Genomic DNA, 15,501 nt, shown 5'->3' with positions numbered 1-15,501 from the left:
GAACCTTGCTGAATATGTGAACCGACCCCCCAGAAATTATTGTAGATTATGTCCCACTTTGGACCATATTTAATCACATCTTAAAATGGTGGGAAAAGTTTTTAAAAATCACATTTAAAATCTTAATCCACATGCACAAAAAAACAGCCCACTGGTGTAGACAGTCACAATCAAAAGTAGTTGAAAATTAGGGAAGATTAAGGGAAAACTATATGTGTCTGGCTATTTTCCCAGTGGCCATCGGTATACCCTATATGTACTTTAATTCCCCCAAAATAAAACTCTAGAGACAAGACTAAAATTAACCAATTAAGTTTACTAAACAATCAAGATGAATCAAAACAAGGTATACAAAGGTGCAGTTTGATTTTGATATAGAGTTAGAATAATAAGGAACAGGTATAAGGTACAACTCTGAGGTAAACATAGATAACAGGAGGCTATCCTCATAATGGTGGTCTGAGGTAACAACAACTATATTCTCTATGACAAATACAGGTGAATTCTTTATAACATATACTATAGACTCTAAGCAAATACTATAATCTTTGAGGCATGTATTATCTAATCTATATGGCAAATATAGCTATTCTTTATGAGGCAAATATAACTATAATGATATAAACTCTAAGGCAAATATTGGTCAATTCTATGGCATATATGTGCTAAGGATGGCCTGTTCAGACTGCTAAGCCAGACCAGACACGTTCTGGCTAACTACTAAAAACTATGTCCAAAAGGTCCTTCCACCAGGCTATGAGCCAGAATGGGCTGAACCAAAAGAGTGGGCCTATAGGGGGAGCCTAAGCTCCCACTCTAAAACTTAGCAGAATGGAACAGTCCAACTCCAGGGAGCAAACAGAGGGGAGTAAAAACTAGGCCGAGACTTCACAGTCCGTGAGGCAGATGTAATATAAAAAAAGGTCCTTGATATATCCTAATGTCATGAAATAAGTCTCTTTTTTATTATTTATTTATTTACTTATTTATTTATTTATTTATTTATTTATTTGACTTGTATACCGCTACTCCCAATTTGGCTCGGAGCAGTTTACAGCAGTAAATTAAAACAATACAATTAACTTTAAAATACAATAAAAACAAGAACAGACATAGTACCGAGTTATTCACCCATCACTTAAGTAGCATGAAGTGATGATGGATTGTCTGTTGTTTATTCGTTCAGTTACTACTGACTCTTCATGACCTCACGGACCAGCCCACGCTCCATTGGCCATAGCAGTTCTGTGGATATGTGTGATTATTCTTTGAGGGATTGATTGACACTGTTGAGCTTTTAAAACATCACCTCTGTTTGTTAACCACATTTATATCTTGCCTTTTATCCAATAAGACCAAGGCAGCATGCATTCTTCATACTTTCATCCACACAGAAACCTGAATGGGAGGAAACCTGAATCGGTCGGGTTTTGACACCACTTTACCTGCAGTCTCTGAGAATGTAACGAGAGCATCTGCTTGTCAAGTTTTGTTGGATTCTTTTCAATTAGTTCAGCTTGAGGATGTGGACAGGATCCTTGGAGAGGTGCGGCCTACCACATGCATCCTAGACTCCTGTCCATCCTGGCTTATAAAAGAAGCCAGAGGGGGTTTGGCGGAGTGGGTGAAGGTGGTGGTTAATGCCTCCTTACAGGAGGGCAAGATTCCAGCGAGCCTAAAACAGGCTATTATCAAACCGCTGTTGAAAAAACCATCACTGGACCCCACTCAATTAGACAACTATCGGCCAGTTTCCAATCTCCCCTATTTGGGCAAAGTCCTGGAATGTGTGGTGGCAGCTCAACTCCAGGGATTTCTGGTAGACACTGATTATCTTGATCCGGCACAGTCTGGCTTTAGACCGGGACATGGAACGGAAACAGCCTTGGTCGCCTTGGTAGATGATCTGCGCAGGGAACTGGACAGGGGGAGTGTGTCCCTGTTAGTTCTCCTGGACCTCTCAGCGGCCTTCGATACCGTCGATCACGGTATCCTTCTGGGACGACTCACAGAAATGGGACTTGGGGGTACTGCTTTGCAGTGGCTCCGGTCATTTCTTGAGGGACGGTCCCAGAAGGTGTTACTGGGTGACACCTGTTCGGCTCCACAACCATTGTCGTGTGGAGTCCCTCAGGGATCTATTCTGTCCCCAATGTTGTTTAACATCTACATGAAGCCGCTGGGGGAGATCATTCGGAGTTTCGGACTGCGGTGTTATCTCTATGCAGATGATGTCCAGATCTGTCACTCCTTTCCGCCTGTCACCAAGGAGGCTGTCCAGACCTTGAATCGGTGTCTAGCTGCTGTGTCGGACTGGATGAGAGCTAACAAATTGAAATTGAATCCAGACAAGACAGAGGTCCTACTGGTCAGTCGGAAGGCCGAACAGGGTATAGGGTTACAGCCTGTGCTGGATGGGGTTACACTCCCCCTGAAGACGCAGGTTCGCAACTTGGGAGTGATCCTGGACTCGCCGCTGAGCCTGGAACCCCAGGTCTCGGCGGTGGCCGGGAGAGCTTTTGCGCAATTAAAACTTGTGCACCAGTTGCGCCCGTACCTTGGGAAGTCTGATCTGGCCACGGTGGTCCACGCTCTTGTTACATCCCGGATAGACTACTGCAACGCGCTCTACGTGGGGTTGCCCTTGAAGACTGTTCGGAAACTCCAACTAGTCCAGCGTGCGGCAGCCAGATTGCTCACCGGAGCGACATACAGGGAGCATACCACCCCCCTGTTGTGCCAGCTCCACTGGCTGCCGGTTCAATTCCGAGCACAATTCAAGGTGCTGGTCTTAACCTACAAAACCCTATACGGTTCTGGTCCAGTGTATCTGTCCAAACGTATCTCCCTCTACGTCCCACCTCAGAGTTTGAGATCATCTGGGGAGGCCCTGCTCTCGACCCCACCACTCTCACAAGTGAGGCTGGTGGGGACGAGAAGCAGAGCCTTCTCAGTGGTGGCCCCCCACCTGTGGAATTCACTCCCGGGGGAAATCAGAACAGCACCAACCCTCCTCTCCTTCAGGAGGAGGGTGAAGACATGGCTGTGGAACCAGGCCTTTGGGCAACCAGGCAATTAGACAATGACAACCAAATAAGACAATCAGATGTGTAAGATCGGCAGGATTGTCGAAATGGAACCAAAACAGATCTTTGAGTTAATTGTACACTGATGGGTAGGAGGAAGATCCAGGTTTGTATTGTTTTTACTGATTTTATCATTTTACTGATTTTATTGGATAATGTTGAATTGTGGGAATTTGTACTGTTATATTTTTTTGTGATGATTGTTTGTGTAGCAGGCGTCTAAGTGCGCCTTGCAGCTGTAAGCCGCCCTGGGTCCCCTTCGGGGTGAGAAGGGCGGGGTACAAGAACCCCAAATAAATAAATAAATAAATAAACTGGTCCAAGTTATCCAATGAAGATAGGTTTCTAAGACCAAAACTATAACCCAGGGTGGATGACTACAATTGGATCCATGGGCCAGTTTTCTGCCCTGGGAGTCTCTTAGGTCTGCATAGATTATAAAAACTGACAAAACCTCAAACAACAATTCCAGAAGTTGCCAGAAGTCCATTTCTAGTTTCCGACGACAACATATGCCCCAATTATCTTGATTTAGTGGTATCAGTCCTGATTAATTCTCTGCCACCACAATTTTTCAGGTGATTTTAAAATATCCCAATTTTTCTTTCCTCCTCCCACTTTCCTCCTTTATCCCCAGCTCACTTCCGTTGCTGCAAACTGAGTACAAAGTGTAGAAGCAGCTTGCACTCAATTAACAGTGGAGAGGATTGGAGAGGGCTGAATCCTGCCTTTCTCAATAGGATCAAGCTAAAACAAACCGCTGAAGCTTGTCTGTTCTTTCTCTTGGATCACAATTGTCTTCTTGACCACAATCTGATAATGCTTGGCCACACACATCCTGGTTTTCTCCTCTGCTGTGTTGTTGACTGTGGAACAGAGGGTTATTAAATGCTGAAATAGGATAGAAGGGTGAATTGCTGTTCTTGGAGGACAGTTCTAGCAAAGGTTATTCATTAGAGGAAGGCAGAAAGAGGGCAAAACCTCTGTAAAAATGTTTTGTAGCCTGTACTTAGTCCATCCCTGTTCTAACTACAACTCCTCTGGCTTTCATTCCATGATGCACATTCAAATACATTAATTGTCAGTGAAGGCTTTTTGCCCACCTGCATGTTGAGTATGCCTTTTCTTTTACATCTTGTATACAGTGTATCCCGTAAAAATGTGTGAGGAATTCCCTGCTTTGCAGTGATGTTCAAGTCATGGGCCTCCACATCTTCTCCCTGCCCCTATCATGTAAAGGCAGAGGTAGGTGGCAGCATGTGGGCCTTATCCGTGAGGCAAGGAGGGGTCAGAGAATCATAAAGCAAAGACACTGTAGCTTCATGAAGGAAGACAGAGGTCCTTGTGAGATACCAGGGAAGAGGAGGGCACTAGGGGCTCATCTACACTGACCACTTGTGTCAGTTTCAAGCTGGTATCCAACCTATACAAGGCCTGGATGGTGATTAGACAAATTACAAAGCACTGATGTGCATTAAGGACTTTCTTTCATGCTCTTTCATGAGAGTTTGATGTCTAGCCACTACAGTTGGAAGCTGGCTTTGAACTGCATTAAATGCTCAGTGTAGATGGGACCTCCACCAAAATGGGATATCTGATATAGATAAAATAATATAGAATATATATAAGGCTTTGGAGAGGAAAAGATCTGAAGAAATAAAATCTGCAGTGCCAAGTCCTTTGGTTCTTGAAAAGCAGATTGAGGATGGGTTTCAGAGCTGGGTCCTATTAATCCTTAATTAGCTTCTCTTTAAGACAGTATTCTAATTATTTCCTTGGAAGTCCACATAAATTAGAGTAACTCTGCTTCAGATCAGTTGGTTTCCAGGCGTTGTGTGTACATCTGAAGATGCCGAGATGTCCTAGAGTCCCCTTCCACTGCCTCCCTGAGCTGCACGTTCCAGCCTGAAGCTCCTGGAGGCACAACTGGGAAGCTGAGGTGCAATATCCAGAGAAATGACAGCATCCCAACTGGCAGGCAGTGTCGCATTTCCACTGGGCCAGCTATAGCAGCACAGAGGGACACATTCGATTCAGTTAAAAGAAAGCTCTAAAGGCCCTGGCAGTTTGCGTGAGCACTGGGTAAAAGAACTTACATAATTCCCCTAGAAATCCCTTTGGCCTCACATCCAAGCACTCTCGCCCTCCCCCCCCCCCTTTGTTCTTATTCATTTATCTGCTCATTTGTCATTGGCTCATTGTAGCTGCCTTTGACCCTCCTGAAAACCATGCATCTCATTTTCGGGTCTTCCAGCAACATGCCCCAACCCTCTCCTTTGGATTTTGAACATCACAGAGGTGACCTTTTTACCAAGGCACTCACTTACATAGCAAACTAGCTGGGAAGGTTTTGCTCTGCAAAGGCTTTAGCTCCTAGAAAAGGAGAGGAACAAGAATGCCTTATCCTTGAGAAAGGATTAAAGATGCATTCTTTTAATGCCCCAGTGTGATGTACTCAAAATGCTGGTGTATCTGAGTGCATATGCATCATATTTATTAGCTGATAAGATGAAAACTGGAAAAGATTATCTGTTGTTTGAGTTACCATGCCCACCAACTACTTCTTTGATAAATTACATATTACAGTATACCAGACACTCTAGAGATCTTTCAAGTATGTGCCTGTGTTGGTGACGGTAGGCATGATCAGAGCATGATCAAGTTTGCCTGTTTGTAGGCATGTTTTATATTTGAGCTTCATATGTATTTTGAGCCCTCTCTGTTAAGTGCAAGTGATTGAAAGGCTTCCTGTACCTTTATTAGTTTTCTAGAAGAAATTTTAGCAGGTGCTTGATCACCCAGCCAAACAGCTGTCTTCTTCTCCTGTTATTCTCCTCTCTGTTCTCTTAATTTTCCTTAAATTGCAAATCACTTCAACATGCTTTTCTAAGATGAGGTAGAACAGAGTAAGGGTCCTTCCACACAGTCATATAACCCAGAATATCAAGGCAGAAAATCCCACAGTATCTGCTTTGACCTGGGAGCCCTTCAATACAGCCCTATATCTTGAGTGGTTTACAACATATTGATTCAACTGTGCAGAAGCGGCCACCGAAAAATCCGATCAGCTGTAATGAAGAGCAGAGAGCAAAAACAAGGCCTCCCAAATAAGAATTCTGCACCACTACTCCCAAACATTTTCATTCAGCCCCTTATTACAGTAGCTTAAAACACTGGTCTGGCATTTAGAAATATAGTTTTGGCCCCCAAAGAAAATAGACAGGCAATGTTACCAATGGGGTGGAAATTAAGCAAATATAAGGATTTTTATGTGCATGTGTACACAGGCTGAGATAGTAAAACTCAGCCAAGGTCACCCATTGGGGTTCCTTGGCTGAGCAAATCCTGGTTTCCTGAGCAGTTCAATACGCAAATGACTCCTCCATGTTGACTCATAAGGCTTTTAGATGTGAATAGTTGTCAGTATCTCACTCTATAATGCTAGAATTATAGGGGTGAAGGGAAAATGACATTGAGTGGGCAAAAGTCTTCTAACTGGAGCTAATTATAGGGAGCACATAATGCCCCTATTAAAGCGGCTCCACTGGCTGCTGATAAGTTTCTGGTCCCAATTCAAAGTTCTGGTTCAGGCCCTGCCTCTCTTCATGGCCACATCTTCCCCTATGAACCAGTGTGGACTCTAAGATCTCCCAGGGAGGCCTCCTCTCGCTTCTACCACCATCACAAGCACAGTTGGTGAGGACGAAGGAGGGGGCCTTCTCGGTGGTGGCCCCCAACTCTGGAACTCCCTCCCCAGAGAGATTAGGTAGATCCCCACACTTTCCTCCTTCTGAAAGGACCTGAAAACTTGGATGTTCCAGCAGGTTTTTGAGAAAAAATTAGTCCTTAGCCATTAGACAGTACTCTGTTCTGCACGTTATCCACTTCCCCGGCCCTATGATATTCTGTTGCACTACCCCTTGCCCAGCCATTTTTATAGTTCGCCATGTCCATTTTCTAATCCTGGCTGTAGTTATTTTGAACCCATCTGATGGAGTCATAATGAAATTGGTTTTAAATTGTGTGTGTGTGAGAGAGTGTGTTTTGGCAGGTTTTTTATGTTTTATTGTGTTTATTTTAATTTGTTTTCCTTTCGAGCAATTGAATATTTTGCCTTATATATTGGAAACTGTCCCGAGTCCCTTTGGGGAGATAGGGTGGTATGCAAATAAAGTATTATTATTATTATTATTATTATTATTATTATTATTATTAGATACACAACAAGATTAGTACACAGCAAACAAGATCACTATACTGGCTTTTGTATTTGATCACGTGTCGGACACTTCTCAAGTGTCTAGGACTGTGTGATGTATGTGGGAATAATGCGTACAGATCTGAATAGGGTAGGAATAAGAACCAACAGAGTGGTAGCAGAGTATCTAAGAAATATAAATTCACGGACACTTACCCTCCATTTATATAATTGGAAAAAAAGGGGGGGGGGGGGAGACATAGAATACTACTTGGGAGAGAAATGTAAAGTATTTGTCACAGAAATGTACAATTACCTAGTTGCCTGAGAAAGACTAAAAAAGTCAAAACCAGTTGTGTGCTCTACAGACTCTTCAGTTCCACTGACTGACTTCACAAGCGGCAAATTTATGTTTAGTTTGATATTTACTCTGATGTACAGAGCATCAACATTATACTTGTAAGTTTGTACTTGTTTAACCAATATAAGTTTATATTTCATATCTGTTTATTGATTATTGACCCATACTCACTATTGTATTTCTGGGTATATATTACTTTGGTGTATAATCAGGAACCCATTTAATTTATATAGCTTTTTGCCACTGACAGATGGTAATTTTGTCAGCACCAATAATTTTTAAGTGCAGGTCAAGAACTTTAGGCTCTGCACTCAGTGTGCCGATCACTGCTGGGATCACCTTTACTGGTTTGTGCCAGAGTTTTTGGAGTTCTATCTTTAATTCCTATTATTCTGAAATGCAAAGATACAGAATGGGGGATGCATGGCTCGAGAGCAGTACGTGTGAAAAAGATCTTAGAGTCCTCAAGTTAAACATGAGCCAACAATGTGATGCGGCAGCAAAAAAAGTCAATGGGATTTTGGCCTGCATCACTAGGAGTATAGTGTCTAGATCCAGGGAAGTCATGCTACCCCTCTATTCTGCCTTGGTTAGACCACACCTGGAATACTGTGTCCAATTCTGGGCACCACAATTGAAGAGAGATATTGATAAGCTGGAATGTTTCCAGAGGAAGGTGACTAAAATGATTGGGGGTATGAAGAACAAGCCCTATGAGGAGCAGCTTAAAGAGCTGGGCATGTTTAGCCTGAAGAAGAGGAGGCTGAGAGGAGACATGATGAGGGTCATTTATAAATATGTGAGAGGAAGTCATAGGGAGGAGGAAGCAAGCTTGTTTTCTGCTGCCCTGGAGACTAGGATGCAGAGCAATGGCTTCAAACTACAGGAACGGAGATTCCACCTGAACCAGGCATGTAGCCAGGGGGAGTCTCGGGGGGGGGGGGGCTTTAGCCCCCCTCCCCGAAATTCTCATGGTGGTCTGCGAAAAGGCCTTACTGGTACATTATTTAAACTGTTATGTTTATTCATATCATGATCTGATCGCCATGCTCAATATATCTCATATGCATGGGGGTTTTGGGGTAGCAATGCAAAAGGTTTGCTAGGGTAGACCCTCTTTCACTCAGACTCAGCCCCCCCCCCCCATCAAAATCCTGGCTACAGGCCTCACTTGAACATTAGGAAGAACTTCCTGACTGTGAGAGATGTTCAGCAGTGGAACTCTCCGCCCCGGAGTGTGGTGGAGGCTCCTCCTTTGGAAGCTTTTAAACAGAGGCTGGATGGCCATCTGTCGGGGGTGCTTTGGATACAGTTTTCCTGCTTCTTGGCAGGGGGTTGGGCTGGATGGCCCATGAGGTCTCTTCCAACTCTAGGATTCTATGATTCTATTATTATTATTATTATTATTATTATTATTATTATTATTATTAGGGGGAGGGTGGCTCATCTCTCCCCCCCCCCCCCAGTGTTTTCGCTTCCTCCCTCAAGGCAGTGCCTTCTTCCTCCCCAATGGTTGCTTTCCACCCCCTCTCCCTCCCCTTGCCCTTTTGCTCAACCCCTTTCTCTTCCTCCTGCTCCCAGGCTGTGTCCCTGAAGGGGTTAAACGTGCTTCCCTTCCGAAACTAGGAGCGGACCATTGAACCAGGAATGCCCGATCGGAGAGGAGAAGAGAGGGGAGGGGAGGGGAGGGGAGGGGAGGAGAGGGGAGGGCCTTGCCTGGCTTTCAGTCCCGCAGCCCAGCTGCCTCCTCCTCCTCCGAGCTCCTTCCTTTCAGGAGAAGTTGCTTGATTTGGCTTGAGAGAGCCTAAGAGGGAGGGGGAGAGAGAGAGAGGGAGAGGAGTTTGCATAGCATGTGCCTGGCTGTGCTCTGCGTACGGAAGAAGAGCTCCCTTTCCCGAACACTATCACCATGAGGAAGCCCCGTCTTCACCCAACTTGGGGGGCGGGCTCCGGATTACAAGGTCCCGCCGTGGAAACGCACCTGAGATGATGGCTTGCTAGCCCCTGGGCAGGTGCCTCTTGGCGCTCCGGCCAAAGAAGATGAGTGTGATGCTGTGGCGCTGGGAACAGAACAACATGACCATGAAGTTGGTAAGGCTTTCCACTTGCTGGTAGGGAGATCACAGGATTGTGGGGTGTGTGTAACTGTGTGTATGTGCCTTCATTAAAAAGTAGGGTTGGACTGGGTGACCCTTGTGATCATCTATCCCAACTCTATGATTCTGTGACTCTATTTGGGATCAAAGTCCCATTTTGAGCCTGTCGCTGTGCATATTCGCAGCCTTGTTTATGTCACGTTTTGTGCTCTTTTCTGTGCCACGCTTCAAGGGAACAGTGGTTTGGCTCCAGCTGGCAAAACATCCGCACTGAAGTTGCCCAGCAAAGTAAGAGCTGTAACCAGTTTGGGTTGCTGTGAGTTTTCCGGGCCATGCTCCAGAAGCATTCTCTCCTGACGTTTTGCCCACATCTATGGCAGGTATCCTCAGAGGTTGAGGGCTCTGTTGGAAACTAAATAAGTGGGAATGTATTGTCGAAAGCTTTCATGGGCAGAATCACTGGGTTGCTGTAGGTTTTTTGGGCTGTATGGCCATGCTCCAGAAGCATTCTCTCCTGACGTTTTGCCCACATCTATGGCAGGCATCCTCAGAGGTTGAGAGGTCTGTTGGAAACTAAGTAAGTGAGAATGTATTGTCGAAGGCTTTCGTGGCTGGAATCACTTGGGTTACTGTAGGTTTTTGGGGCTGTATGGCCATGTTCCAGAAGCATTCTCCCCTGACGTTTTGCCCACATCTATGGCAGGCATCCTCAGAGGTAGGGGGTCTCTCAAACTATGAGGATGCCTGCCATAAATGTGGGTGAAACATCAGGAGATAATGCTTCTGGAACATTGCCATACAGCCAGGAAAACTCATAGCAACCCATTGATTCCGGCCAAGAAAGCCTTTGAGAACACATTGAAACCAGTTTCCCAGTGCCTTATCCTTCACTGTGTTTGTTGATTTATTTACTTGTTGGGCTTATGTCCCACCTTCTTCCCAGAATGAGATTCATTCTGCAGCACATGGTTGTGCCTGTTATTTGATCTTTCCTAGTTTAAGCTCATTTCAAAGCAGAGCTAGAATTGGATTCAGATGACTTGATTCTTCCTGCCGCACTGGATGGCCTCCTTGCCCTTGCCACAATAATAATAATCACTGCTGAGGTGCAGGTTTGTTGGGTGCTGGGTTGGCTGGTGGCTTTTTGAACCCCCCTGTTAATTTCCTCAGGAGAGTTAAAAAGAAACCGCAACTCCTTGTTTGTAAAGAGAAAGTGTGTGGGTTTCCCATTTCTCCCAGCACAAATGAGATCAGGAAACCCACACATCTGCCTGTCTTTTCAAATTATGCACAGTGCCAAGATTGGAACTGTGGGTTAAAAAACTTAGGGAGTTGGCATATTCCGCGGCTTTTGGAAATCTACTTCCAGACCTGAGCCAGCAACCAGTCTCTCTTAAAGGGTGTTATATCTTTATCCGTCTATTGGATTATTTTAAACAATGGAATTGCACTCCTGTGCACATTTTGCCTTTATTTAGGTTCCATATGAAGTTTAGAATTCAATACCAAGGGTTTGTTCCAAATGTCAAGGGGCCCTTAACTCATCAGTCTAGGACAGTGTTTCTCAACCTTTCTAATACAGTTCCTCATGTTGTGGTGACCCCCAACCATAAAATTATTTTCATTACTACTTCACAACTGTAGTTTTGCTATTGTTATGAATCTCAATGTAAAGATCTGATATGAAGGGTGTATTTTCATTCATTGGACCAAATTTGGCACAAATACCTGATACGCCCAAATTTGAATACTGGTGTGGGGGGGGGGGGGGTTGATTTTGCCATTTTGGAGTTGGGATTTATAGTTAACCTACAATCAAAGAGCATTCTGAACTCCACCAATGATGGAATTGAACCAAATATGGCACACAGAACTCCCAAGACGAACAGAAAATACTAAAAGGGCTTGGTGGGCATTGACCTTAAGTTTTGGAGTTGTAGTTCACTTACATCCAGAGAGCACTGTGGACTCAAACCATGATGTATCTGGACCAAACTTGGCATGAATATTCAATATGCCCAAATATGAAGACTGGTGGAGTTTTGGGGAAAATAGACCTTGACATTTGGGAGTTCTTGCTGGGATTTATAGTTCATCTACAATCAAAGAGCATTCTGAACCTCACCAATGAAAGAATTGTGCCAAATTTCCCACACAGAACCCCCATGACCAACAGAAAATACTGTGTTTTCTGATGATTTTTGATGACCCCTCTGATATCGCCTTGTGACCCCTCCAGAAGTCCTGACCTCCAGGTTGAGAAACACTGGTCTAGGAAATTGCTACCAGAGTGGGATATCCATTACACCTTAAGAGCATCACTTGTGCTGAGTATTAATTGAAATTTGTAACTGTACAGCTGTCATTCAACACTGCCTCCTCAAAAAATGTTTACTTTTTGGAACAGTGTTAGGATAGACATAATTGTTTTGGGGATGCTGGGTATGAAAGCTCTTCTCTATTAGAAGATCAAGACAGTTTCTGATTTGGCATGCATGAGTACCTCTCAGAAAATTGAATTTTTGAATTGGTAGGAAGGGGAGCATGTTAAGCGGGTTGCCCAAGCATGGCCTGAGTTGCTGCCAGGCAGCCAGAGAGGAGAGGTGGGTGCTATTCCAACAGTCTGCTTTTTTATGCTCTGGAAATCAGGAAGCAGAGAGAATGGGCAATGCAGGTGTATAAAAAACCCATTTTACACTCCTAAGCAGCTGAGCCACTTTTGAATAGGTCTCCCAAACAAAGATGAATTTTCATATAGCGTGAGGGGGGAACTGAGCCAAGAAAGGGAGGGAGGTGATAAGCTTTAAAAATGTGTGTGGATGTCAAAAAAATCCCCTTTCCTGTAGTTGTTGAATAGTTGAAAGTGGTAAAAGAAAAAGAAAAAACAAGATCACATTTCATAAGGTCATTGAGGTAACACTGAGATTTATACAAAAATCCTCACCAATAGATTTGGATTTATGATATTGGCAGTAGGATCCTATATACAGTTGACAAGGGAGTAAAGCTCAATGAGCTCAGTGGAGCTCAGTATAACCAGTTTCTAAGTAGGCATGTATAACGTTACATTGTGATAGGTTTAAAGGAAATCGTGGGAAGCTTTTATTTCACATTTGGCAGATCTGTAATATCTTGAGTAATTCTTACTGCATTTTATAGGTGTTCCTGTAGAGATGTTTTCCCAATTGGTTGTTTCCCCAATTTCAACCCTGCCAAGAAGTGTACTGGGTCCCCAGGCTATATACATATTACCCATGAATGTCAAAGATATCTAAGAGGCAAGAATTGTGCCTAGCCTTTGTGTGGCATTTAGAGAACCCCAAAGGTACAGTGGATTCTGCTCTGGGTCTTTGTGATAAACAGAAACAATTAATACTGTTTAATATTTATTGAGCCCAACACAGTGCTTATCTCTGGCAAGGAAATCTTACAGGCAGGTCAAGGCCTAAGGCCAAGGAAGGGGAGGGATCATATCTGGGAAAGACCTTGGGTTCCATACAGCTCAGAATAAATACAGTTTGACACCATTACAACTGCCACAGTTCAATGTTGTGGAAAATTGTAATTTGGCGAGACACCAACACTATTTGGAGGAGTAAGCTGAAGACTTCATAAACCTACAGCTCCCATGATTCCATAACAACTAGCCATGGTGATTAAAGAGGTGTCAAGCTGCATGCACCCAATGTCTCCCATAGGATCATCACACATAATCTTTGTGGCTTCTTTTAGAGGTTAGGAAATGCACATGTGTACCTCCCTGTGTCAGTTCTCTCCTGGGATAGATGAACTAGAAGGTTCACTGAAGAGTGAGTGATCCTAAACATCTCTCCTTAACATTTTTTCATTCTTGATGAGATACACCTTCCATTTAAGATTTAACTGGCTGAAAGTTATAAGCTTCTTAGTATAATACATCATTTGGCCCTGCAGCTAAAATGGTCATGGCATGAATGTTGCATAATATCATATCAACTTAGCAAATAAGCTCCAGTGGCAACCTGGAAGTCAGCTGGCATCTTCTCTCCCTGTCAGTGCTCCATAAAAAAGTAGTTCCAGATCATGGATAAAACAGTACTAAGATGTATCTTGTATTTGAATGACTTTACAATCCCTTGTGCCCTGCATAGAGGATTGTCCTGCCTGTTTCTTACTGTTTTATTGGCCTCTATGAGAAAATGTTGACAATTGCTCTGTATGCTGTAAACACCTTTTTCTCATTTTAGTCACCACACCGAAGAACCCAGAAGTGCATAGAAATGCTTTTTATGCCATGTCTTGCACCTGCTGCTCACACCATGACCTTTCACTGGGATGATTTACTATATGTCTAGTGTTTTAGTGGCTGTCCTTGGCAAGAGTCCTCAGGGAAATTTGCCCCTGTTTTCTGCTCTCTCTCTCTCCCTCTGCCCTCCTAGATAATTCCTGTTAAAGTTAGAAAACTTTCTCTATTTTTCTCTTGTCTGGAGAAATAGATGTTCTGCATGTTTTCACTGGAAGAGGACTTTGGAGTTAATGTGTCAACCTGAAGTAACAATCTATTAACAAAAATGGTTTGGTTTGACATGTTGTGTTAGGGTTTTTTCATGTTCATTCAGGCTCCAAAATTCTATGAGGCTGCAGGGTCAAGGGCCATGATCTTAACAGATGGGTAGCTTAAAACAATGTCTGCAGAGTAGGGGTGAGCAACTGGGCAAGGGCCATTTTTACTCCCTATGCCCAGTGGTGTGTTTCAGCAAAGAGGCAACATCACTTCCAGTTGCCATTTTAGCAAGTTTTCAGGTGTTTTTTTTCCTTCTGGAGTGTTTCTTTTTTAAAAAAAATTGGTGTTAGGGGAGCCAAACCACTGTATTTTGGGGTGGTTTTGGATGTTTTGGGCTTATTTGGAGGCAAAATCAGACCCTCACCAAAATATTTTTAAGGATCGGAGGCCATGGGAGCCAAAGTTGGAGGGACCAAAGACCACAAGTGGCATGTAGGCTTCATGTTGCCCAGACCTGCTACGAAGCATGATGACTTGTACTGTGGTTAGTTTCAGCTTTGCCGCTGCATTACTTGGAACTGAAATCCAGATTTGTCTAAAAGACACATGGAGTCTGTGTAGCTGAAGCTACAATCTGCATGCTGTATCATTTCATGTTACAGATGTCGAACTGACAAAGTACAGTGTCCTGGTAGAAAGGGTAGTATTGGATAGTCCATGAACCCAAAGAGAATAAAGCAAGGAGTGCAGAGCTCTTCATTCTGGGCTAACCTGATCCTGTAAACCAGAATGCCTCAGAGTGGGAAGGACTATTATACATAAAAAGACTATAGCCATATGATATTTAAGTCCAGCTGCTTTGTGCTATAAAGGATGTGAAAAGAGGATTTGGGGTTTTTTATTACAAAGCATTTAAATATATTTGTAGACCAGACCATCAAACTTGTTCACTAGGAGCATAGAAAGTTGCCCTCCAGTTCTGTATTGTTGACATTGATTGGCAGTTTTTTCTCTCTAGCTTTTCTATTTGGAGCTTTTCAAGCTCTTTTGTGTGACACAAGGGATCCAACCTGAGATATTCTGAATGCAAAGCATGTTGCTCTACCATTTATCTGCTTGCTCCTCCTTCCAATTGTAGGAAACATATCAAGGTGATGATATGTGTTCTTGATAGAATAACAGAATTGGAAGAAACCAGAAGGGCCATCCAGTCCAACCCCCTACTTGCAAGCCATTCCATTAAAAATAGGGAAAAGTTCCTGGATATAAATCTCTCT

At 43.6% G+C, this 15,501-nt stretch overlaps 1 protein-coding gene and 1 long non-coding RNA gene across 4 annotated transcripts in view; one reads left to right on the top strand and one right to left on the bottom strand.

Moving 5' to 3' along the window:
* NAV2 (neuron navigator 2) overlaps window positions 1-15,501 on the top strand; it is a 282,686-nt gene that overhangs the window by 36,060 nt on the left and 231,125 nt on the right. The window lies entirely within an intron of this gene.
* The window catches only part of LOC132769075 (uncharacterized), a 109,939-nt gene that overhangs the window by 25,529 nt on the left and 68,909 nt on the right, over window positions 1-15,501 (bottom strand). The gene's annotated exons all lie outside the window — the stretch shown is intronic.

This window comes from Anolis sagrei, chromosome 1, assembly GCF_037176765.1.
Source record: "Anolis sagrei isolate rAnoSag1 chromosome 1, rAnoSag1.mat, whole genome shotgun sequence".
In the NCBI taxonomy this organism is placed as follows: domain Eukaryota; kingdom Metazoa; phylum Chordata; class Lepidosauria; order Squamata; family Dactyloidae; genus Anolis; species Anolis sagrei.
Note: the sequence above shows the minus strand (reverse complement) of the source record. Positions and strands in the feature narration are given on the sequence as shown.